The 23237-nt window shown below is 44.9% G+C and overlaps 1 long non-coding RNA gene across 3 annotated transcripts in view; it reads left to right on the top strand.

Moving 5' to 3' along the window:
• LOC146198548 (uncharacterized) overlaps positions 1 to 23237 on the top strand; it is a 407190-nt gene that overhangs the window by 131524 nt on the left and 252429 nt on the right. The window contains exon 5 of one of the 3 annotated variants that reach the window (XR_014704999.1): positions 11670 to 11850. The exons of the other annotated variants lie outside the window; for them this stretch is intronic. This is a non-coding gene — a long non-coding RNA (uncharacterized LOC146198548). Of the gene's footprint in view, positions 1 to 11669; positions 11851 to 23237 lie in introns of those variants that run through there. 3 annotated transcript variants of the gene reach the window in all.

Here is a 23237-nt window from a genome sequence, read left to right on the forward strand (position 1 = left end):
TCGAGTAATTTGCCTAGTTTGGTTTTCACTAATCATGTGTAGTTACGTGCTTATGTAGACGCTAGCTTAACTCGCTGCGTAAAATAAATTAACGCACGCGTCTGTTAACGGCGCGCCTTTGTTTCAACCAGGAATTGCTATCTTTGCAATGTCACTTTAATCTTGCTTTATCTGTGCCATATAACCTATCCGGAAAGGCAAGGTATACTCGCGCGAGCAGCTTCAACTCCAGGAAAACTGAGCCATAGTTTCGCAACTCCCACTTGGTGCCACCACGTGTGCAATTTCTTCCGTAATTCTAACTGGCTTACAATTAAGCCTGATGCAAGAAAACAGTCTTGAATTCGGATCATATTTCGATCATATTTGTTTCTTGGCTTCAGTTAGCAGGTCGTGTTATGTCATATACTCAATTTCCATAAAAACGTGTCCCACATTGTGCGCATTGAGTACACGGAAGATTGCCGAAACGTGCGTGCGCTAGCTTCCGCCTTATTTAGCTAGTCTATGTCTTTCTTCAATGACTACAAACATATGCTGCCTCAGAAGCCGCCCCGACCAAATTTGTGCAGGCTATTGGAGCAAAAACGCTGTAATTTTTATACCCTTAAAACGTTCGTTCCAAATACGCGCCCTACTTGTGACTTTTTTCCTTGCGAGCGCACTCTCTCAGTTCTGACTTCACACATTTTTCTGCCTGTGAGTGGAAACACGGTGGTGCACTGCGAAAACAGATTACAAAACCAGTAAGGCTATGCGCATGCCCTCACCGAGCTTTATTTTAAATGCGGTCTGTAAGAAGGAGGCGCTCGAAATTCTTCAGATGGAGGTAGTTATTAGTGTCAGTAAACAAGCGTAGACCCAGTGCACTGTGCGATCACAAGAAAGATACGCGGAAACACCCCAGTGGTGAATAAACAAAAGAAACATTCACAGTAGTTTAACCCCGTCGGGGTGGCGCAGTGGTTCCGGCGCTCGACTACTGTTCCCAAGGGCGCGGGATCGAATCTCGGCCTCGGCGGCCGCTTTTCGATGGAGACGAAAAGCAAGGCGCCCGTGTGCTGTGCGTTGTCAGTGCACGTTAAAGAACCCCAGGTGGTCGAAATTTCCGGAGTCCTCTACTTCGGCGTCTCACCATAGCCTGAGTCGCTTTGGAACGTTAAACCCCACAAACCAAAACCAAATCACAGTGGTTTAGCTGTAGTTAAGCCTAGGAGATTTCGAAAGCAAACAGTGGCTCGAGTGAGCACAATCACGACAGTCACTGAGAACGGAACACAGAAGGTAGTACACATGTAGTCACAGTTTGAGCAAAACGCACGATGGCACAATGACACAAGCACGGCACAGCCACGAGATGAACACGAGGCGAGAACGCGCGCGGCACGAGGGAGGACAAGAGGACGCACGAAGGCGCATTGGCACACGGCAGCACAACCACGACACAGCCAGGAGTCGAGTACAAGTCTCAAACGCACACTGGCATAAGGGAGCACAAGCGGGAGATCCACGAGCCTTGAACAGCGCAGCCTCCCCTTCCCTACTTACCGAAGAGAATAGAGAAGCGTCACCGATGGGAGACACCACCTGTTAGGGTGCCTCAATGCGCGCGCCTTCGCGCCCTCAAAGGGAGGAGACAACTCAGCCATATTTTGGCCTACCCTTCTCATAGCGCTTCAGGAGCGTTCCCTTTATCTGCAATCTTAATCTTGAACGCGCGCCAAGGAACGCCACGCGAACAGAGCGATTGATTGATTGATTTATTGGAAGGGTAACTGGTAACTGGAAGGGTAAGCGGTAACGGTCTCACTCGTTTCCTGTGGACACCTCAACCGAGCCGTAAGGGAAGAGAGGAAGGTGGGAGTGAAAGAGAAAGTGGTAAGAGAAAGGGAGCCGTAGTGGAGGGCTACGGAGAATTTCGATCACCTGGGGATCTTTAACGTAGTAGGCTCCCCTTACGGTGCGATTGAGGTGTCCACATAGCGTGTGACACATACTACGCCTTTCCCTTCCTGTGAAGCAAATAAAAAAAATTTTACCCGCGCTGACATCGCACAGCACACGGACGCCTCTTGACAGAAGCGATCATCCAAACGCACACTTCTCGGAGAAAGTGAGATACTGCGCCTTGGCTCCAGAAGTTTCATCTTGTCTAGCGTTCCTGCCATCTGCAATCCCAAACTTAAACTTGCACGCTACGCTGAAGAGCCGGCTTGGTAGCCCAGTTCTCGCGCTGGTATGACGTAATCCACGAGGGGAACTTCGTCGGGGATTACATGTTAAAAATGGTTGGTTGGTTGGTTTGTGGGGTTTAACGTCCCAAAGCAACTCAGGCTATGAGAGACGCCGTAGTGGAGGACTCCGGAAATTTCGACCACCTGGGGTTCTTTAACGTGCACTGACATCGCACAGCACACGGGCGCTTTGCTTTTCGCCTCCACCGAAAAGCGGCCGCCGAGGCCGGGATTCGATCCCGCATCCTTGGGAACAGTAGTCGAGCGCCGTAACCACTGCGCCATCCCGGCGGGGTTACATGTTAAAAATAAGTAATTTAGAAAACAAAACTATCGTATAGCGCGCAAAAATAGAGCGCGCAAAAATAGAGCGCGCATAGGACATGCCCTCTGCACCAGTAATTATGAAGCGCGTTTTACCTCCGTAACCACGTCTTTACCTTCCGATACGTGTGGAAGGAAATAGGTCTTCCAAAAGGTTGCAAACGACTGGCATTGCAACAGACTTGAGTAGAAGATCACATCGGTCTGCCGAAATACCCTTTCCCAAGTGGGATTTTGCGCACCTTTGTATGTTACAAAGGGGCGTACTTGTACCTGCAGACAAAAGTTCTGACTCCAAATCTTAATACCGCAATATATTAAGCAGAAACAAACGTGACGAGGACTACTGTTGCTAGGTGCGGGACGGCTGCCCCGACAGCGTATTGCCAAACCATATCTCGTAGGCGCACTGGAGCAGACGGCGCTCTTAGCGAACTAAACGGCGATTGTTGCTGAAAGGTCTCTCTGAACGCAACCTAAAGGTAACATGCACTAACTAAAGGCAGGAAATAATTACGGTGAAGGTGATTGCTTAGTGTAACCATTGTCATACCGATTGTTACTGAAATGTGTCAGTGAACGCAACCTAAAGGTAACATAGACTCACTGATGGCAGGAAATAATTACGGTTAAGGCAACTGAAAAAAAAGAAAAACAATTACAACACAGGAGTCGAACATATGTTTCAGTTGCATCAGTGCAGACGTGGCTGGTGTTAAACCATTGCGCAACGGGAAGAGTATTTTTTTTCTTTTCAGCACAGTATTTATTACATGCTTTTAAATTCACGTAGAGCTATATACGATATTTACAGAGTAATCAGCCTGTAGGCGAAAAGTCCAATTGAAACATACAACACAACACCACACAACTAGAATACGACTTAGCACAACTTCACTAAAAGGGTGGCAAGGAAACACACATCAAGAATGGCAGCCAGTCCGATTGATAGTCACTATCTTCGTAAGTGTCTCTAAGCTGGTGTGCCATCTGGCCGAAATGAGTAGCGGGGGAGACTAGAGGCTCAGCATTCCGATCCAACATACGCGTTTTCCACAGGCTGTGTTGTCCAAGGAGGAAAATCATGTCGTCAAAGGGTTTGTGGTCATTTTCGGTGGTTATCAAGTAACGCACACTGTGGATCAATTCAACATAAAGTCTTTCTTCAATGTTCTTTGCAGAACGTCCCAAAATAATATTGCATCTTTTCAGGCAATAAAACAGTGTTCGATGGTTTCAGGTGTATCACATAACCGACAATCAACAGAAGAAACGAAAATAATTTTTTCTCTGAAGCCACACTTTACCAGGCGAAACCTCGGCATGAAGTTTAAAGAAAAACGTTTTAGTAGAAGGCGAGATCGGTATTTTGCGCACCCTTTTTAACACACCATGCCCCATACAATTAGAATAGAGGGAACGATATAAGGGAGGCGGGAACAACATAGATATCAATTCTTGGTATATATTTTTCCGTGAAATAGAGAATAAGTACTCATAAGAGAAGCGAACTGCCAGAAAATGCACTAAATCACAAACTTCTTTCATAAAACCAAATATAAGGGCCAATCGGTAAAATTGGAAGAGACCGCTATGTTTGGAAGAAGATTCACAAGGTTAGTTTGCAGGGATGCTCTGGTAATTGGATAGGAGCTATTACGGAAAAAAAAGGAACGAGCTACTAACTGTCTGACATAGAGATGTGTCAAACCTAGTCCGCCAGCTGAAACAGGCCTGAATAAGTTATCGCGCCGCATAGGCTCAAAACTGAACGACCATATGAACGTCGCAAACGTTCGGTGAAAACTGTGGATGTATTTCCTCATGCAATGGAGTACCTGTAAAATATAATAAAGTTTTGTTGCCAGAAACATGTTACATGCCTGGGCTGGTCCAGAAATTGATAGGCGGTGCGGAACAAAAGTCTGAGCATAGCTTTGGAGTGCCGTGACCCGCTCGTTCTAGTAACGCCCACTAAACTTAAATGCATGAAGGGGAACTCCAAGGTATTTAGAGGGAACACGAGAGCTTTAATTCCAGCATAATTAGTCGGCATTGCTCTCCATGAACCGACCCAAGCGCCAGATACAATGCCAAACTGCTCAATGGTGGTTATAATTTTGTCAATGCTAGGTTTGTCTATGCAGAAAAGCGCCAAATCGTCGGCGCACGCAAGCACTTTGACTTCATTACTGAAGGCAACATAACCACGGATACTATGGTTTTGCAGTACGATTAAACAAAGTGGCTCTAGGTAGAGGGCAAAGAGTAGCGGTGACATAGAACAGCCTCGCTTCACGGATGATCGAATTAGCACAGGCTCTGAGAGGTGACCACAAACAATCAAGCGAGTGGAACAGTTGTCGTAACAAAGTTGCGCCCCTTTCAGTACAGTTGATCCAACATTTGCACGCTCGAGAAGAGAAAATAGAAACGAATGTCGGACACGATCAAATGCCTTCGCAAGGTCAATCTGGAGTAGAGCAAGCTGCTCATAAGAGCCAGAGAAAGAGGAAGAGTGGCCTTTAAATGCGCTTTTATTCGTTTAGACAATAAGTCTACAATTTGCCGCTAAGTGGTGTTGCTCAGAGGAATCACGCTCCAGAGCGTCGTCTGCTCGGGTGCTCCTACGGGATATGGTTTGCTAATAAGCGCCCCGGAAAAGTTGAATTTAGGTCTGGAAAACTTTTCTTATTGTTTGTCGCCAGTGAATTTGAAGTCGACTCACTTGCTCTAGATTACCCGATGTCGTAAGTTTTCGATAGTTGCCTGTGAATACCTTATTTGCGAGTTGCAATACTATCTTTGAAGTACATACGTCTATAGGAGGTTGACAAACTACTCTTGCTTTATTTATGTTTCAATGGCAAACCTTCATTTAAAGGCGCTGAACAGTAGACAGCTTTGTGACATCATTTAAGCTATGCAAATCATTGAGAATGGATTTGAACTTCGCTTCAAAGAACCGGCCTGGATGCGTCATAAATATCGTTGAGGCAAAAACTTTGTTGTGGCGATATAAGCAAGAAACATGACACTGTGAGGTTGGATTACACAGTTGAAAAACATTATTTATTGATAAAGCTGCTTAAATTGCTTTGACATGAGCACTTTTGTGCACTTTTCGTACTTAGTGAGCAGCTACATCGCAATGTGGTCGCCGGGCACGGCAACCGATAAAACTGCAGATTACGCGAAATGTATCCCTCGCTGATAGTGGTGCTACAAATACATGTCCATTCAGGCGAAAGTTTTTAGCGAAGGAAAGCAGTGCGGACTTGCGGAACTGCGCAGATTGGTGGCGATGTGCTTAATGTATTGATAAACAGATTTTTAAATCAAGCCCCTCTTAGCAATAATTTCATTTTAGCACAAACGCGCCCCAAATATGGTTCGTTGTAGCGAGAAAATTGTTCCATTTGTTTCTATGGCGAGCTGACGAGGAAGAGAAAATATTCGGGTGAAGCGAAAATTTCGTTGAAGTGGCGTTTGTTGCAGCGCAGTTCGACTGTATATCAATATCGCTGTTCTTTTCAGTACTCCGTTTCAGGGGCATGGTCTGTGTTTTTTATTTATGGCGCGACGCGTACGCTTCAGTTGTAAGCGAGTACAAAAGGTACATGAAGAAATTTAGCATCGTTTTACTATGATTTTTAGTATGATTCAGTTTCTTTTCATATCCATATAAGAGCACTGACTTCATCTTAAATTTTTTTTTATGATTTCACCGATCGTAATGCAGTGCATTAATATATTAAAGAAATCTGCGTTCGCCTCAGCCTCTTTGCGTTTAGTTTCCTGCATGCTTTTGATGTACTTAATACACATCTCCATCCGCACAGTGCACATGGCTCGCGAGCACTTGCGCCATTTTTCACTCAAATGCCTTAGCCAAGGTAGTTCTCCAGCCTCAGCCTTAACTTCCTTCATTATTAGCAGGGAATGAGAAGTAAGACAACTTTCTTACTGCTCAAAGACAACTTTCTTAAATGTCACGAAGCTATTAGAAGGACCTTTAATTGAGAATGACTTAACACGGCTTAGTATGGCTGCTTATGAAAAGTATGTATGAGTAGTGATTAGGTAGCGATGATGTAATAATGGATGGAGTTTTAATTAACTAAATGCACTTTTTACGCATGTCATCGTTTTCTGCGCGCGTGTATCTGTGTTGAGCAGTGAAAATCCTGATGATTCTATGAGTACTTGGACGTTTTACGCAGACGCTTGTTTCAAGAGACAACTCTAACACTGAGGGCAGGTACAAAGAGATAAGAGTTGCACTTTCATTTGTACACAATATAGAACAGTGCAGCTAAGACTTCGTGTTCTTTGTTTTGCTGAAAGCCATTCCAGTAGTCTAGACAAGTGTGCAAAAAATTTTGCGAGTAGCTTTACAGTTCTATTTTCACTTTGATATATGCCCTCGCCATCGAGAACCCGCTTTCAATGCAATTAAAATCACAAGGAGAAAACGATGGGAGGTGTAAAATTGAAGTATCGCTTACCAAGATACTTTATTAGGCGAGTTGGTAAACAGTCATTGTTAATATAAACAGGGATGATCAACACATGCATGTTAAATGCGTTGAAGAAATCTTGCTACCACGGCATGGGCAACAGTTTTGAAAGGCAATTGATAAGAATTGCAAAGGCCGGTTATCGGTAGTCCGTTATTAATGAGGCCTGTTGCCGGTTACTGAAGAGCCTTAAAAGAATGCTCAGACAGGAATCCCTGCCCTGCATGGGTGAGAAGAAGAGGAAGGTTGCGGTGGTACCGCATGTGCACAAAATTTCACATGACCTCAAAAATGTTGGCAAGAGGTATGGTGTTGATGTAACATTGACCGCCCGCTCGAGACGAAGAGGATTTGCCCGGCTATTCAAAAGGAAAGAGAATCGAAGAAGCAAGAATGTAGGGTGAAACATAAAGACCCATTTGTCAGATGCAAGAATGGTGTTGTGTACAGGTTTCCACTCTCTTGTGGAGCCTGTTATATAGGACAAACAGGGCGCTGTATTAATAAGACACTACTGGAACACCGGAACAACTTGTAAAATGGCAAGGACAAAACATTTCCGGTCTCACATTGCCATTCCTGTGGGGCATTGAAGAACGAGAAGAAGTGTTCTCCCCTATTTGACCAGGTTAGGATTTTGTATCACCGCAAAGGACGAGAGAACTAGTTGAAGCATATTTTATTTCAAGGGACATTAAGTGCGTCAGAAAGACTTCTCTTGCTCTTTCAAGCAAAGAGATTTCTTTTATGAGTGATTTTTTTTGTGTAGCAGGTGAACCCAGGGGTTGTTTCACTTGAATGCTTCGTTTTGTCATGTTTGTTTTTATCTGGGCCTTGGAGTAAAGGCTTAGGCTGAGTTGTGAGTCAGCGCTTGTCCTGTGGCTTCCTTTTATCTTGTCCTGTGTCTTCCTGTTCGCGCTGTTTATATTGATACGTGGCAAGGTAAGGCCAAGAGATTAGTCCAAGATGACTCCGCACACAGCACACAGAAACACAGCAGCGTTAACCGGGCACCAACCGACACTGCTCGCACGTCGTCTTCACCAAAACTCACGAGCTTCTTCTTCTTCCGTCCTTATGCAGATGCCAGTGCATGCACCGCCTAATGTAGCACCGTCCCGGTGCGTACTAGCGTCCAAACCAAGGTCCGTGTAGTAGGGCTTGAGGCGTGCAACATGGACCGTCTCGGTGCCTGGTGCGGAGGTATGCGTTGCGGGGTGCAAGGGCTCAGTTTCGCGTGTCACTGGAGCCACTTGTCGTAGAAGGCGGTAGAGTCCTGTATAACGGGGCAAACGTTTTTCCGAGAGGCCAAAGCGGCGAGCTGGGGTCCAAAGCAGCTTCTTCTTATTCCGTCCTTATGCAGATGCCAGTGCATGCACCGCCTAATGTAGCAATATTAACAATGAAATATAGCTACCACTAAGTTTAGATAACAAAAGAGGGAGGAAGAGGAACTTGAATTTTCACGACAATGTGCGATTTTATCTACTCATGCATATTTAATAAAACCTTAGTAGCACAGTGAACGAGAGCATACTATGAAACGTTGAGTGTTATTCAGCAGGATTTAATCAGTGTAGTTTAAGGCGACTGCATTTTTTTCTATACAGGCATTATCACAGCAGCTTCTTGTTTTCTCATTGTAATCATGTATGAACTGCGGTTATGGAAATAGTCTACGTGTATTTCACTACACTGAGAAATAATTTATACCCAACTTAGATGCACGAAAGTGCAAAAGCTGGATTTATATAACATCCCGTCGTCCACGAAAACTGCGACATATCGTGTTATCTGTGCTAAGACCAAAACAAAACGCATTTTACTTTCATGCTAAGTTAAATAATTACATTTACCTACAACTTGCATGGCGAGAAGCAGACGTTAAGTGATTAATTAATAGTCTGTTGCACGGAGCATTGCTCGACATTCAAGACACCAAGAAGGAGCGCCTCCGCAGATACCTGCACCGTTGTCACTGTTTTCAGCTTTTGAAAAAAATAAAGTTGAAAGTAGCCTGAATGCACACTTCTTCAAAGTTACAGTTTAAGAAAAACAATGGTTGTGTGATTATCATGCATGCGTTATCTGACTAGCTCAAACATATCTTCTTAGGAGAGCCTTAAACGACGCTGCATTAGCCAACTAGCCCTTTGCTTTGTCCGCATTCAGCAGCATTTTCTTTGGTATATGTTCCAGATATGTCTTACGCCTTACTCGAAGACCTCAACTGCGCCCAAAAATTAAGCGAAGGAGAGTGCGAGCAACTTCTAACGATACGCACCGCCTCTCTCTCTCTCTCTCATTCTTGCCCCCACTTATTTTGTTCATAGTAAGCGCATCTGAGAAATTTTACGCTCGATGATGCTGCTCATTCCGGCTTGCCTTAAAAGAAACAACTAAAAGCCAAAGGGAAAAATTATATTTGGGAAAGAAACTATGTTTAAAATTGTTGGCCGATGACAACGTGCTTGCCCAGTTTTTTATTTTCTTTCAAACGACGTTGAGCATAACTAATTATTTCTGGTCCTGGGGTTATGGTATTGGTAAAGGGGGCTTAAATATGTATTCTGGTCTTAAACGTATTAAGAGGTCTTCTGCACTCATTTTTTCACGGTAACTGGCAAAAAGTCACATTGAATAAGCAAAAACCTTGCCACTACATTTTATTATTTATACGCATGAGACGTGAGTTTACTGTAAATGACCGTGGAGGCTGTGAGGATGCAGGAGGTACAGAGCAGAATTATATTTCTTGTAATTTGATCCGGCTCCTGTACCTCAATGTGCAGTGTTAGTCTAAACTCCTAAGACCAAAGCATTTTTGTCTAGGCCGCAATATGAAGCCATCACGCTATCATTAAAGGTCAAGAGGCATTTCAAATGATCCGAAAAGATTTCTTGTCACAGTAAGAAGCTGCTTCATACCATTTCATGGCCCTTTAGTCTTTAATGGCACCGTGACTGTTTCATTCTGCGGCTGATACGAAAATCCTATGTCTTCAGGACTTTTGACCAAGACTGTACCTTGAAGTTTTCTCCTGTGTTTTCGAAGTTTAATTTGGGCCTTCATCTTTAGATTACAATCGCAGGGCACACAGAATAGGTCTACATCATTGACTGTCTTCCCTGGTTGTGCCATTACCTCCTTTTTTATAGGATAATGAAGGCTTCATTTCTTCTGACCTAGAAATGAAGGATGCATGTGTAGCTACGTAAATGTACCATACGGTACACTCGATGGATTGTTTTCCGCTTAAAGCAAATAACGCGAGCGAATTCCTGTGGAAATTTGCATTCATATGACGCCAGCCTTACGTGACAGACGGCTACGCTTAGACCAGCGTCTTCATCTGTTCAGAATAGCAGGACCGCTAGACTGGAGCAGGCTAGGTTCAACGGGTCGAAACGTTGAGCCGCACGTCTACCGTACGCGGGCAAAGCAGTCAGCACCGTCCCTCTCCCGGTCATCTGCCGCGACATCGTCCTGCCCCTGCGCAGTCCATCCCGGGCACAGAACCGCAGACGTCGCACCCGCTACAGCAGCACCGCTGGGTTGCAGTCGCCTGCTGCTTCCGAGGCGCGCAGCGCCGCCTGGTATTGACACATGTCAACGCAAGAGTCTCTTCTAGCGCAAGAATGACACACTCAGGACACACGCGTTCCGTGGAAACACAGGCGAAAAGAGGGAAACGAGAATGAGGCTAAGAGAGAGAGGGCGGCCAGAGTGCGCGCACATTCCGCTCCGAGCGCGTTTCTTGTGTTATTGTCTCACGGCTCGCACGAAGCGCGACCGCAGCACCGTGGCATTCCCGTCTCGATCGTTGAATTTCCCGTGCGTTTCTTGTCCCAAGTTTCCTTTGTTTTCATGTGTATAGGGTATTCGCACTTTTTCGAACATTTTTGGCCGTCTTAGCCGCGGCGTAGGCGCTGATGTTTGCTGTGTGTGCGAGCGTGATATGATTTTTGAATCTCAAAGCAGATGACGGCGCGAGTTGTCGAGTGTACTCGGGCGCAGATGAAAGACTATATTGTGCCTTCATGGTAGACGTATGCATAATGAGAATGGCACGCACGTGCATGAAAACAGAATCGTACTTCGTTTTTGTAATGTTGGTGCGACTCCTGCTGCAGGAAAGTGGTCTTAAAACCGGTTCCGCAAAAAAGCGTATCTTTTATTTGCTTCATTATGTCCTTCATCTTGTTATCTTCAGGTTCAGAGAGCAATGAACAGATTGAGATACGAACAATATTTTACGATCGAATAAACGAACATGCTGGCTAGCTTTCGTGGCAGCAGAGAAAAAGAAACACATTCAAAGCAAAGTATTAAAAAAACAAATAATAAGATACACATGTTTTAATGTAATTGAAATTGTTAATGCTAACTTTTCAAAACAGCTAAAGAGCTGGGAATGGAATTATGCATGAAAGTTTAGTTTTATATGGCCGGACTAGTTTACAGCGACCGTTGGTGTAGGATGAAACATAGCTGCAGTATAGCAGTGTGGCTCCGGAAAAGTGTACTGCGATACAGCAATTTATTGGTGAGAGTATTACGAAAACTTACTCTCATTCTTTTGCCTTCCAGTTAGTTCCTGATGCATATTCTGTTCCCCAAGAAAAAACAAATTACGAAATGCTGAGGGCACCTCCAGTCCTCTTAATGGAAGCACGCCAAGCCACTTAATACTTTTACAGTGCGGGATTGTATAAATATGTAACTGTTGCATTTTTTCAGCAAAGACTACTGTTTCGTTATGAGTGTATATGTTGACGTTATATAAAATGCATTTAAAAAAAGTAACAAATGACGACTAGAATCCATTCCATTTTCTACGTTACTTCTGAATATGTTTTAATCTTTTTCGCGGAAATGAGGACAAATGCGGCGCTTTCCTAAATCTACCATGTACCATCGCAGGGCTGCCTTGACTCCAGTGGCTCGGACCGGACGCTCTGATCTAAATGAATCGGCAATTTCGCGGGAAACCTTGGCGTAGTATCTCACAGCCTAAGTAATCTGTCCATAAAATCCAGTGACCGCGCTATTCCCAGCGGTACCGCACCGTAAAAACGAAGCAATCGAGAATGATCACTAGGGGAAAAAAAAAGGAAGAAGAGATTACTGATACAGTCCGCCTTCAGTAGACTGTGAGGGAAGAAAAAAAAAAAGCAAACTAAAAGCGAGGAGAAATATCTCTGGCCTCGCAACGTAAACTAGCCATTGTTTTAGAGCCGGCATTTTTGTCGTCGCCTAGTACCGTGGCAGCAGCGGCAACCAGATATAATAAACCGGCAGGAACTAACCAAAATAGCGGCCATCATGTCATATAGCTCCTTTCGCGTCTGCTTCGCTATAACTGCGGGAAAAGCAGGGTGAGGGACGGACCGGTAGCCGTAAAAACGCGTTTAAAACGAATGGAAGACCATGAAGAAAACCGGGTAAGCAGAGGTTGGGGGAGGGCGCACGGCGAGGCCTTTTCGGGGTCCACTCGTGTCGTAAACGCGTTTGTTTTCGTGCCAGCGCGAAATTGAAGTCAAGAAAATATAAAAATCGGACCCCCGGTCCCCTCTGACCTCCCCGGAGCTTACTCACCCCCTTTCATTTTAGTAGGGGTGGAAATAAAATTGTTTCGCTACCCCAGAGTTTTCCTCCCTTAATGTTAGAACGGCGCTGCGGTGGTTCGGAAGAGTGGGAAAAACGCGCGAAAGGGAAACGAAAGGAAACGGGAACGAAAGGCGAGTTACCGAGGGAATTGGCCCCGCTCGCGTGCGAACAGAGGAAGAGAGTTAATGCGCGTTTTCGACTCTGGCTCCTCCTCCTTTGTCCCTTGCGTGTTTTTCACAAGGCCGTCGCCCATGCCGCCGAATAGAATAATAGGAAAACACAGATAGCGCTGCTCGCGACGGTCTCTGGCGCTGAGCGAAACTGTTCGAGCCGGGGATAATAGGGGCGTTTAAAAAACTTCTCTTCCCATTTTTGACTTCGAGGCTGTATTTATTTATTGCGCCTCCGCTTTCGCCTCCTTCTCAGTGTCACAGCGCCCATCCGGCGTGAGGGGCCTCGACGTGGGTGTTTCCGTTCAGCCGCCCTTGTTTATCCGGTTTGCTTGGCTCTGAGCTGTCCGTCAGGATTTACGGATTGCGGCTGTCATTTCGAGCCCCGTTTCCTCCGCGGTGCGCCATAAAGGTTTGTGGTGCCTTTCCGAGGTTGGTGGGTCGAGACCTTTTCCTCCTTCCTCTCTATCTTTAGAGGCACTTTTGCTTCGGCTTGCCTCACTTTCTTTGGCTGCGGCCGGTTAGGCCTAAAGGTACCCTTTCCCCCTCCCCTCCCGCCCTCCCCGGCCCCTATGTGTTGTTGTAAAGCTCTATTTTAATGTGTGCCCTACTGCGGTCAGAAATTTAGGCAAATGTAAGTATTGACTCAGCAGGTTCATTCGTTCCCTGCTTTAGCGGTAATGCTACCATGGCACATGTTAAAACTGTCAGTCTGTTCAGGTTTAACACGACAGCTGTTGATTAGTTTTATCCACTTGGCTATATAAACTGTGATATCAATACAGTTTAGTATTGTGCAATGTCTAAAAAGCACATTTGGCTGCTACGTTACATACGGGGTATCACTTAGTTGAGGCAAATGCTTCAAACATTATGTCACAAATACTTTACACGAAGTTGTACTGAGTTATTGACGCACCAATAAATCAAGTAGTATATCTAGACCTCCGACTATTTTCTTATGTATTGCATCATTTATGGATGTCTGAGCACCCGAAATCCCACTTCTGACTACAAGCAATAACGCGGTCTTATAACGAGCATATGAGGAGTAACTTGGTGACATCATGTCAACAAGACCGCAATATACCTTCTAAAATTACCTTCTCTGTATTTCAAAAACTAAGTTATGCAAACTCTGAATTTTCAACAGCACAATATTTTTCCGTCCTCCTGTGAGGGTCTGGCAAAAATACCACTTCAAATTCAAAATGGAAAACGACATTCCAGTCCGCTGTATGCTTTTGTTTTTTAATTTAACCCCTTGCCTTCGTTGCTTAAATATTCTGAAGACTAAGGCATGATCCTGCCTTCAAATACCCGAAAGGGTTAGTGCAACTCTGTCATCTCCATCATCTGCGCTAAAATAGTTAGTGCATACTAATACCGAAATCAGGAAAAAATGTTTACTTTTGATTAAGGTAACTCTCGTTAGGCGCAGAAATGAACATTGACATTTTGTATTCTTCTAGAGCCATAAATAGAAAAAAGTGAGATTGTAAGATACGTAATTAAACTTAAACCTGGATAGCTCAAACTAGTGTTGTTGTTTTTTATTTATTTATTATAGTCATCTGGTACGTGGGAAAACGTAGTATGGTTTCCAGGGGAGTGCAATATTAGCCTACCGTATTAGGTAGCGGTAGTCCGGAACAAAATGAATAGCATAACCTCGAGGAGGGTGGCGGGCAGAGAGTCATGAGATGATGACTAACGCTTCCTCTATTGCCTCTATTTATAAGCTCCAAATACACTAGCGGGTGCAGCGAGACAGATTTGATTTTCGCGATCACTGTTTTATCCCCAAAGTTCGCCCATACCTTTATAGGTCAAATTTTAATGGCGTAGCCTCCTTTTAACGCTACTTGATAAATTAGTGAGGGGGAAGGATGTCTTCCAATATTTCTCTGAAAGAATTGCCCCAATTGTTCGTGTAGTTTTGTACTGTACTAGTGCAATGTACTGCGTACTGAACGTACGTGTCTCTTTTTTTGTACCGAACATGTTTCTTTTTCCTCACATATTGTTCGATGTTGTACTCCGCCGCCGTCAATGCTGCTGTAAGAGAAAGCCAGGGCCTCTCAAGCTGTCTATACAGCTTTTCCCCTGGCTGTCCTCGCAGCACCAGTTGCGGAAATAAACCTTAAACTTCTAGGCTCATTTCAGATTGAACCAATGCTGTGCGTTTGAATGCGTCATTTTTATTCCCTTTTCGACCCTAACTGAACCCCTGGAATACTACCTACCTTGATCGAGTGGGGACGACCTCTCATCGGTACCGTGCCTGAAGGCACCTTCGTCCGAACAGCGCAAGTTGGGCTCTTCATTCCATCCTTTCTTCACCAATTTGCCGCCTATTCGACGTTCATTAATTCTACCCACTCTCAGCCGGTATCTAATTTTGTCCCACTCGCGGAACGGTATAGTATCAAGCGGCGCCAAAATTAAACCCGCTGGCACCGGAGACGGATAGCTGCGCTGTGTGTTATACTTTACTCGCGCTTTTGTTATTTTCCGCTCGCGCACTTTTGACAGCCCCTCGCGCCACACGAGGGCCAACCGCAGCACTTTAGAAATAGCTCAGCCTCCCGAGCCCAGCTGTTTGCTCTGGCATGCCGGGGGTTATTCATCTTGAGACATAAATTCATTAAGCCTGGCGACCCGCAGTTTGTTTTCCCGTGCACCGCGTGGTCCAGAACCGCGAGTGAGGAAGGTCGAGGCTGAAGGAGGCAGCGTAGCGTGAAGCTCTGCAGCCTCGTCGGCCGTGAATGATGTACCTCGGCGTGGCAGAAGCCATGGATCCTCAAAGAGCCCGCGAGACGCTCTTCTTCTTGTGATGCAAAACGGTGGAGTGCGAGGTCTAAAGAGCCTACGCAAACATATTGTAGCCGCCTGTTTGCACAGGCCAGGCCAATTAGGTGAATGGTGGTGTCGACTTCTGCGCCTCGCCGGTATACACCACAGGTGATCGTTGTTTTTTTTAGGCGCAGCTTTCAAAGCTGGCGTGCCATGGCTTGTGAATGTGTGTGCACTTACGTTAGCGTGGCTCTTGTGTGTGAATGAGTGTTCGCGCATGCGTTGTTTTATTTCGTGAGCGTGCTCGTGAGCATGAATTAATAAGTTTAGTGACGGGCTTACGCATGCTTTGTGGCATTTCGTGACAGTGTCCGATTTGATTCAGGTGAAATCTGTGCCAAACAAACAACAAACAGCTTTCCACAATGTCGGCTTGAAACCTTAAAAAATTAAAGCCATGACATAATGCATGGTAAGGACCATGTACATCCTATACGGATGCCTGGATCATAGAAAAACGTGGTAAAACATCTGCTACAAGCTCGGCACAAAAAGGGTTAAACGTCATGATGCATGAATAGTGCCAGACCATCCGAACCCGTTTCTGGTGGCACTTTATTCAAGCCCATATCTATACAAAATCCGCCATTAAAAAAAAAGCGTGTGATTAAGACGCCATGCGTATGGTGATACGCGTACTCAGTCAGGAAACAATGACGCACCCAGACACACACACACACGACACATGACTACGCGGAAGACGACGAGTAGAAAAAAAGTAGGTAACCTTTTTCACCTAGTTCCAAACAAAATGAATCCCCAGACAAGCTCCCTCTTGGTACGCGCTCCGCTCTTCCAAACTTAGCATCCTCTTTAATGGTGAATCCAAATCACAGAACTAAAGTGGTCCGCACGCTCCACGACAGAGTGCCTGAATCAGGCGGAGATCATGCGTTCTGACTCTGCATTTGGAACACTCGTGCTCCGGCCGGAGCAACAATGTGGCGCTCGGGAACTGACGAAGGAAAAGCTCTTCATTCCTTACGCTTGGCAGGATGCGCTTCATGTAAGCGCGTTATCTGTTTTCAAACCTGCGACTGATCTAAATTGCTCGCACTGCTTTTTGGGATGGTGTTGACATCAATAGTCTACGCAATTATTCCGTTCATGTTCACATAGCCGAATGCGGGCGCACACGGTAAGACTTCTTTGGTACTTTTCTCGAATAAAGCAAATTTGTGGTTGACGGTTTGCACCTCTCAAAGCGGAGGAGTCATTTAACGGCTTCAAGTTTACGACATATTAGCGCAATAATCTGTTTTCGCACATACTTTTGCCGTCGCCCTCCGAGTTAAGGCTTATCTCCGATTCACTATTTCCAAGAGAAAATGCCAGTTCGCGACGGGAATTCGCACGCATAGGGGCCACCTGCATCGCCTGCTGCAAAGTGCAGGGGACGGAGCCGGCGCGGTGATGACAAGCTACCGCAAATGGAGAGTACCACTGGCTCCGCCGATTTTGGCGATACGGCGGAGCAGTCTTGACTGCTTCACGGAGCAAACATGGCTCGGCGATTGTTCCCCCATCTGCGTTTGGACAATGCGATTCGTGTTCGGGATCTGCATTTGGGATACAATTGCTCCGAAAATAACAAAAAACGTTGCTCTGAAAGTCTTCCAGCTCTGCGATTGCAATTCACCATAAGAGAAAGTAAATGTGCCTTCATTTCTCCGTATGCTTCCCCCTCCCTCAAAACGTAAAGAGATAAAGGGAGGTATCAACGAGGAGGATATGAACTCAAGCGGCCTTTACCCCACAGGTTCACATGCCGATGGGGCTTTTTATGACGACGCAGGATCCACCACATGCCCGAAAGGTTCCACACAGGCTGCAGACGTGGATGTTTGGCGCCTGTTGTGGACTTCTGCAGTGACAAGTGCTCCTAGGACATGAATTTTGTACAAAGAGCGGCAAACAGCGACAGGCAAGGGCGATTTCTCTAGTCGCTAACATAAAAAAAAAAAAAAATCACAAGAGCAGGAGTCTTCCGCGGTTCTTGCTCGAAAATATATTAAATAATTTATTATAGTACATTATAAAGGAAACAAAATTACGTCTTGAGGCACTGCGTAAAAAAAAAAAACGCTGTTCACTGTGACAGCGTATCTGCAAAATTCTTTCATATTTGGAAGTTTGGAATGAAGTTTTATAATAAACCAGTTTGCAAACCGAAGGCGCAATGAAAATGCAGTGAGAAGCATCAGCTCAGTATCAGTCACGTCGCGTAACAGTCCCGTCTGATCTTAACTGGTCAGCGCACGTTCGGAATGTCGCTGAAGAAGCTACAAGTAAGTTATTCTTCCTGAACTGCGCACTGCATCATTCCACACCCGCCACTAAACAACTAACAAATGCCTCTCTTATTCGTCCTTTTCTCGACTACACTAATATTGTGTGGTTCCCGCATGTGAAAAATGAAGCACCTATCTTAAAACGTGTCCAGCGCAATGCTGCTCGATTTATATTTATCAGTCACCGTCGCACTTTATTGATTGAGTACGTCAAATTTTCAAATTTTGTTTATTGAACTGCGGTTCATCGCTGGCTATTCATTGATATTAAAGAGCGTGATAACGGTTTAAATCGCATAATTAAACTATGTCAAAAAGTTTCAAAAACGTTGTTTGGAGGCATGAACATGTCAAGCTCAAAACTCGTTAAATTTTGAGGTGCTGCACAAACTTGAAGTTCAAACCTCGTTAATACAAACTAAACTACTGCAGTGATCAGCTGCCAAAGCAGCCCTAAATCGCTTCTATCGCACTATTTACATTTGTTTTTTATACTTCTTACTCTGCGTATCATAGAAAAAAGATGAAATGAGTATCAAGGAAAATAATTGCCATAAGTGCCGGGCTAAAAAAGTTAGCTTTCGGGGCTTGGACACTAAATAATCAACTTCGATTCGGCCTAAACCAGAGTAGTCAGGCCCATTTCCAAAGCGTAATAAATGACTTATACAAGCGAAGCAGAACGACTGTTCCGAAAATAAAGTTTCGATAAGACTTTAAAAGTGTTTTTCAAAAATTGTCTGTGTGTAGTTGTACTAACATATATGGCTTACCAAGGTACTTTGTTCGGCGAGAGAAACAAGAAGCCACAGTACAAGCGCTGACTCACAACTAAGCCTAAGCCCTTTACTCCAAGGCCCAAAAAAACAAACATGAAGAAAACGAAACAATCACGTGAAACAACCCCTGGGTTCACCTGCTGCATAAAAAATTACTTTAAAAAATCACTTAAAAATGACACCTCTTTGCTTGAAAGAGCTAGAGAAGTCTTGCTGACACACTTATTGTCCGTTGAAATAAAATACGATTCCACTATCTCTCTCGTTATCTTCTCTTTGTGGCGATATAAAATCTTAACATTGTCAAACTTAGGAGTGCACTTCTTCTTCTCCTTCTTCATTATTTCACATGACTGGCAATGAGATACAAGAAACGTTTTGTCCTTTCCACTTTCCAAGTTGTTGCAGTGTTCCTGTAGTCTCTTATTGATACACCGTCCTGTTTGTCCTATATAACTGGCTCCACAAGAGAGTGGAAGTCTATACACAACACCTGTCTTGCATCCAACATACTTTCCAAGTTGTTGCAGTGTTCCTGTAGTCTCTTATTGATACACCGTCCTGTTTGTCCTATATAACTGGCTCCACAAGAGAGTGGAAGTCTATACACAACACCTGTCTTGCATCCAACATATGGGTTTCTATGTTTCACCCCACATTCTTGCTTCTTCGCTTCTCTTTCCCTTTGAATAGCCGGGCAGATCCTCTTCATCTAGAGCGGGGCAGTCAATGCGACGTCCACATTATACCTCTTGCCTACATTTTTGAGGCCATGCGAAATTCTGTGCACATACGGTACCACTGCAACCTTCCTCTTCCTCTCACCCATGCTGGACAGGAATTTCAATCTGTGCGTTCTTTTAAGGCTCTTCAGTACCCGGCAAATGGCCTCAATAACAACTGACTCCCGATAACCGGCCTTTGCAATTCTCGTCACTTGTCTTTCAAAACTCTTGCCCATGCCGTGGTAACAAGATTTCTTCAACGCCTTTATTAAGCATGTGTTTATCATCCCATTCTTCACTAATTTGGAATGTCCCGAATTGGAGCCTAGCAACGGCTTCATCGATCTCGGGTTGTATTCCCAACAAACATGATCATCACCGAATTGAATCAAAATATCTAAATACTGTAACCGATCGTCCACTGGTTTTTCAACTGTAAATTCCAGCCCGAATCCACACTCAGTAAAAACATCCATAATATCCTTCATTCGTTGATTGAATACTTCACGGTCTGTGAATACTAAAAAGTCGTCCACATACCTGAAGGTGGAATAATGTAAGCCCTCCAAGTTATCCTTCAGGTGTCTGTCCACGTACATTAAGAAGATGTCACTCAAGACCGGTGCAACACTCGACCCAATGCATACTCCAGCCTTCTGCGTATACAGCTTGTTCTTCCAGCCTATGAAGGTGGATTCCAGGTAGAACCTCAAAAGTTCAAGGAAGCTTTCAACACTTACACCTGAGGCGTCAATGAAGTCACATTCATTATTGTCTTCTGTAATGCACATTTGTACACGCTTAAGGAGGCAGTCATGGGGGAGGCAATAATATAAATTCTTGACATCCATGCTGAAGCCGACACACCCACCGGTAAAAATGGGTACAAGCATCCCCCGGCCTGGCGCTCGGCTTTTCCAGGGGTGTGCGTTTGGGAGAAGCTCCGTAAACCCCGCTGCGCGCCCCTCCTCCTCAGTGGGCCCAAACCCAGTTTCGAACCTCGCAGCCTGCAAAGGTGGTTCTGTTTGTCTTGCAAAGGTACTTCCTTTGACCCTCACCTGAAGTGCTCCCTTAGAGCCTCAGCTGCAGCAGTCCTAAAAGAGGGCCACATAATGGCCACATAATGCCGCGCAAGGCGGACTTAATGTTGTCCGATGGCGGAACGAATCACTGCCACATCGGCGCAACTATTTGGGCCGTGACCCCTTTTCCCAAGCATTTCAGCCCAGAAGAGCCGAGCCCCAGGCCGGGGGAAAGCTTGTACCCATTTAAAAACCGGTGGGTAACCGGCGGCACCAGGGATCGAACCCGGTACCTCCCGAATGCGAGGCGGATGCTCTACCACAAGGCCACCGCTTGCAGGAGACTCTGCCGTATAATGCTGTCTGAGATGTGGAGGCAAGCCCACCATTTCAAGGATTGTCTACGACTCGTGTGTGAGTGCATGTATAGCAAGCAGCGTGCGTGTCGCAAGTACACAGAGTGGAGTGCCCTGAGTGAAAGACTGACGGAATTCCTTTGGAAGGTGGTTCTACCTCTGCTTCCACGGAAAAAGAAGATGAACAAAGATCAGCAAGGCAAGGTATTGAATTTCGCAGATGAAGAGATACCTCTAGATATTGATAAGATGCTGAGGCTGGGTCCTAAGCATGCTTTTGAGCCTACAGTTGATGAGGCTGTACAGGTGACCATGTCACGCTGTATTGCAAACAGAGTTGAAGATTCTGATAGGTCGCGGTGCATCCATGAGTGCTTGGAAGTGCTTGAGCACATAAAAAAAGGATTAAAGGGGAAACAGTGCCCTATTAACTATATTGCTAAATGAATGGCCTCAAGAGACCTCAGAGTTATACTATCAGATAAAGAAGGGTATTTTACTATTTTTTCTGAGAGTCAGTTTCAAGAAAAAACCGAGGCTGCAGTTGAGAAGAATTTCAAAAGGTTTCCTATGAAAGCGACCATAATAAAAGAGAGGGCTATGGCTCTTCTAGATGTTCTTGGATTTGAACGGATACGTGAACAGGTGAAACAATGCAAGCAATTACATTTGGATGCATTCTTTTCGGCAAAAACCCATAAACGAGATGTTCCGTTCACAGCCATCGTATCTGAGAAGAGCACGTGGCAGCACCTGGTGTCCAAATATTTGCAGAAACACCTTTCCTCGTTGACTTTATCAGACCCTCTAAGGCTACCTAACTCTGAAGCCCTTGTTGTGTTCCTCAAAGAACACAACCCAAGAAAATGTGTCGGCTTCAGCATGGATGTCAAGGATTTATATTATTGCCTCCCCCGTGACTGCCTCCTTAAGCGTGTACAAATGTGCATTACAGAAGACAATAATGAATGTGACTTCATTGACGCCTCAGGTGTAAGTGTTGAAAGTTTCCTTGAACTTTTGAGGTTCTACCTGGAATCCACCTTCATAGGCTGGAAGAACAAGCTGTATACGCAGAAGGCTGGAGTATCCATTGGGTCTAGTGTTGCACCGGTCTTGAGTGACATCTTCTTAATGTACGTGGACAGACACCTGAAGGATAACTTGGAGGGCTTACATTATTCCACCTTCAGGTATGTGGACGACTTTTTAGTATTCACAGACCGTGAAGGATTCAATCAACGAATGAATTATATTATGGATGTTTTTACTGAGTGTGGATCCGGGCTGGAATTTACAGTTGAAAAGCCAGTGCACGATCGGTTACAGTATTTAGATATTTTGATTCAATTCGGTGATGATCATGTTTGTTGGGAATACAACCCGAGATTGATGAAGCCGTTGCTAGGCTCCAATTCGGGACATTCCAAATTAGTGAAGAATGGGATGATAAACACATGCTTATTAAATGCGTTGAAGAAATCTTGTTACCACGGCATGGGCAAGAGTTTTGAAAGACAAGTGACGAGAATTGCAAAGGCCGGTTATCGGGAGTCAGTTATTATTGAGGCCATTTGCCGGGTACTGAAGAGCCTTAAAAGAACGCACAGACTGAAATCCCTGTCCAGCATGGGTGAGAGTATGAGGAAGGTTGCAGTGGTACCGTATGTGCACAGCATTTCGCATGGCCTCAAAAATGTAGGCAAGAGGTATAATGTGGACGTCGCATTGACCGCCCCGCTCAAGATGAAGAAGATCTGCCCGGCTATTCAATGGGAAAGAGAAGCGAAGAAGCAAGAATGTGGGGTGAAACATAGAAACCCATATGTTGGATGCAAGACAGGTGTTGTGCATAGGCTTCCACTCTCTTGTGGAGCCAGTTATATAGGACAAACAGGACGGTGTATCAATAAGAGACTACAGGAACACTGTAACAACTTGGAAAGTGGAAAGGACAAAACGTTTCTTGTATCTCATTGCCAGTCATGTGAAATAATGAAGAAGGAGAAGAAGTGCACTCCTAAGTTTGACAGTGTTAAGATTTTATATCGCCACAAAGAGAAGATAACGAGAGAGATAGTGGAATCGTATTTTATTTCAACGGACAATAAGTGTGTCAGCAAGACTTCTCTAGCTCTTTCAAGCAAAGAGGTGTCTTTTTTAAGTGATTTTTTAAAGTAATTTTTTATGCAGCCGGTGAACCCAGGGGTTGTTTCACGTGATTGTTTCGTTTTCTTCATGTTTGTTTTTCTGGGCCTTGGAGTAAAGGGCTTAGGCTTAGTTGTGAGTCAGCTCTTGTACTGTGGCTTTCTTGTTTCTTGTCCCTTGTCTTCGTGTTCGCGCTGTTTA

Source organism: Amblyomma maculatum, chromosome 2 (genome assembly GCF_055883805.1).
Source record: "Amblyomma maculatum isolate TAMU_Amacu chromosome 2, ASM5588380v1, whole genome shotgun sequence".
Classification (NCBI taxonomy): domain Eukaryota; kingdom Metazoa; phylum Arthropoda; class Arachnida; order Ixodida; family Ixodidae; genus Amblyomma; species Amblyomma maculatum.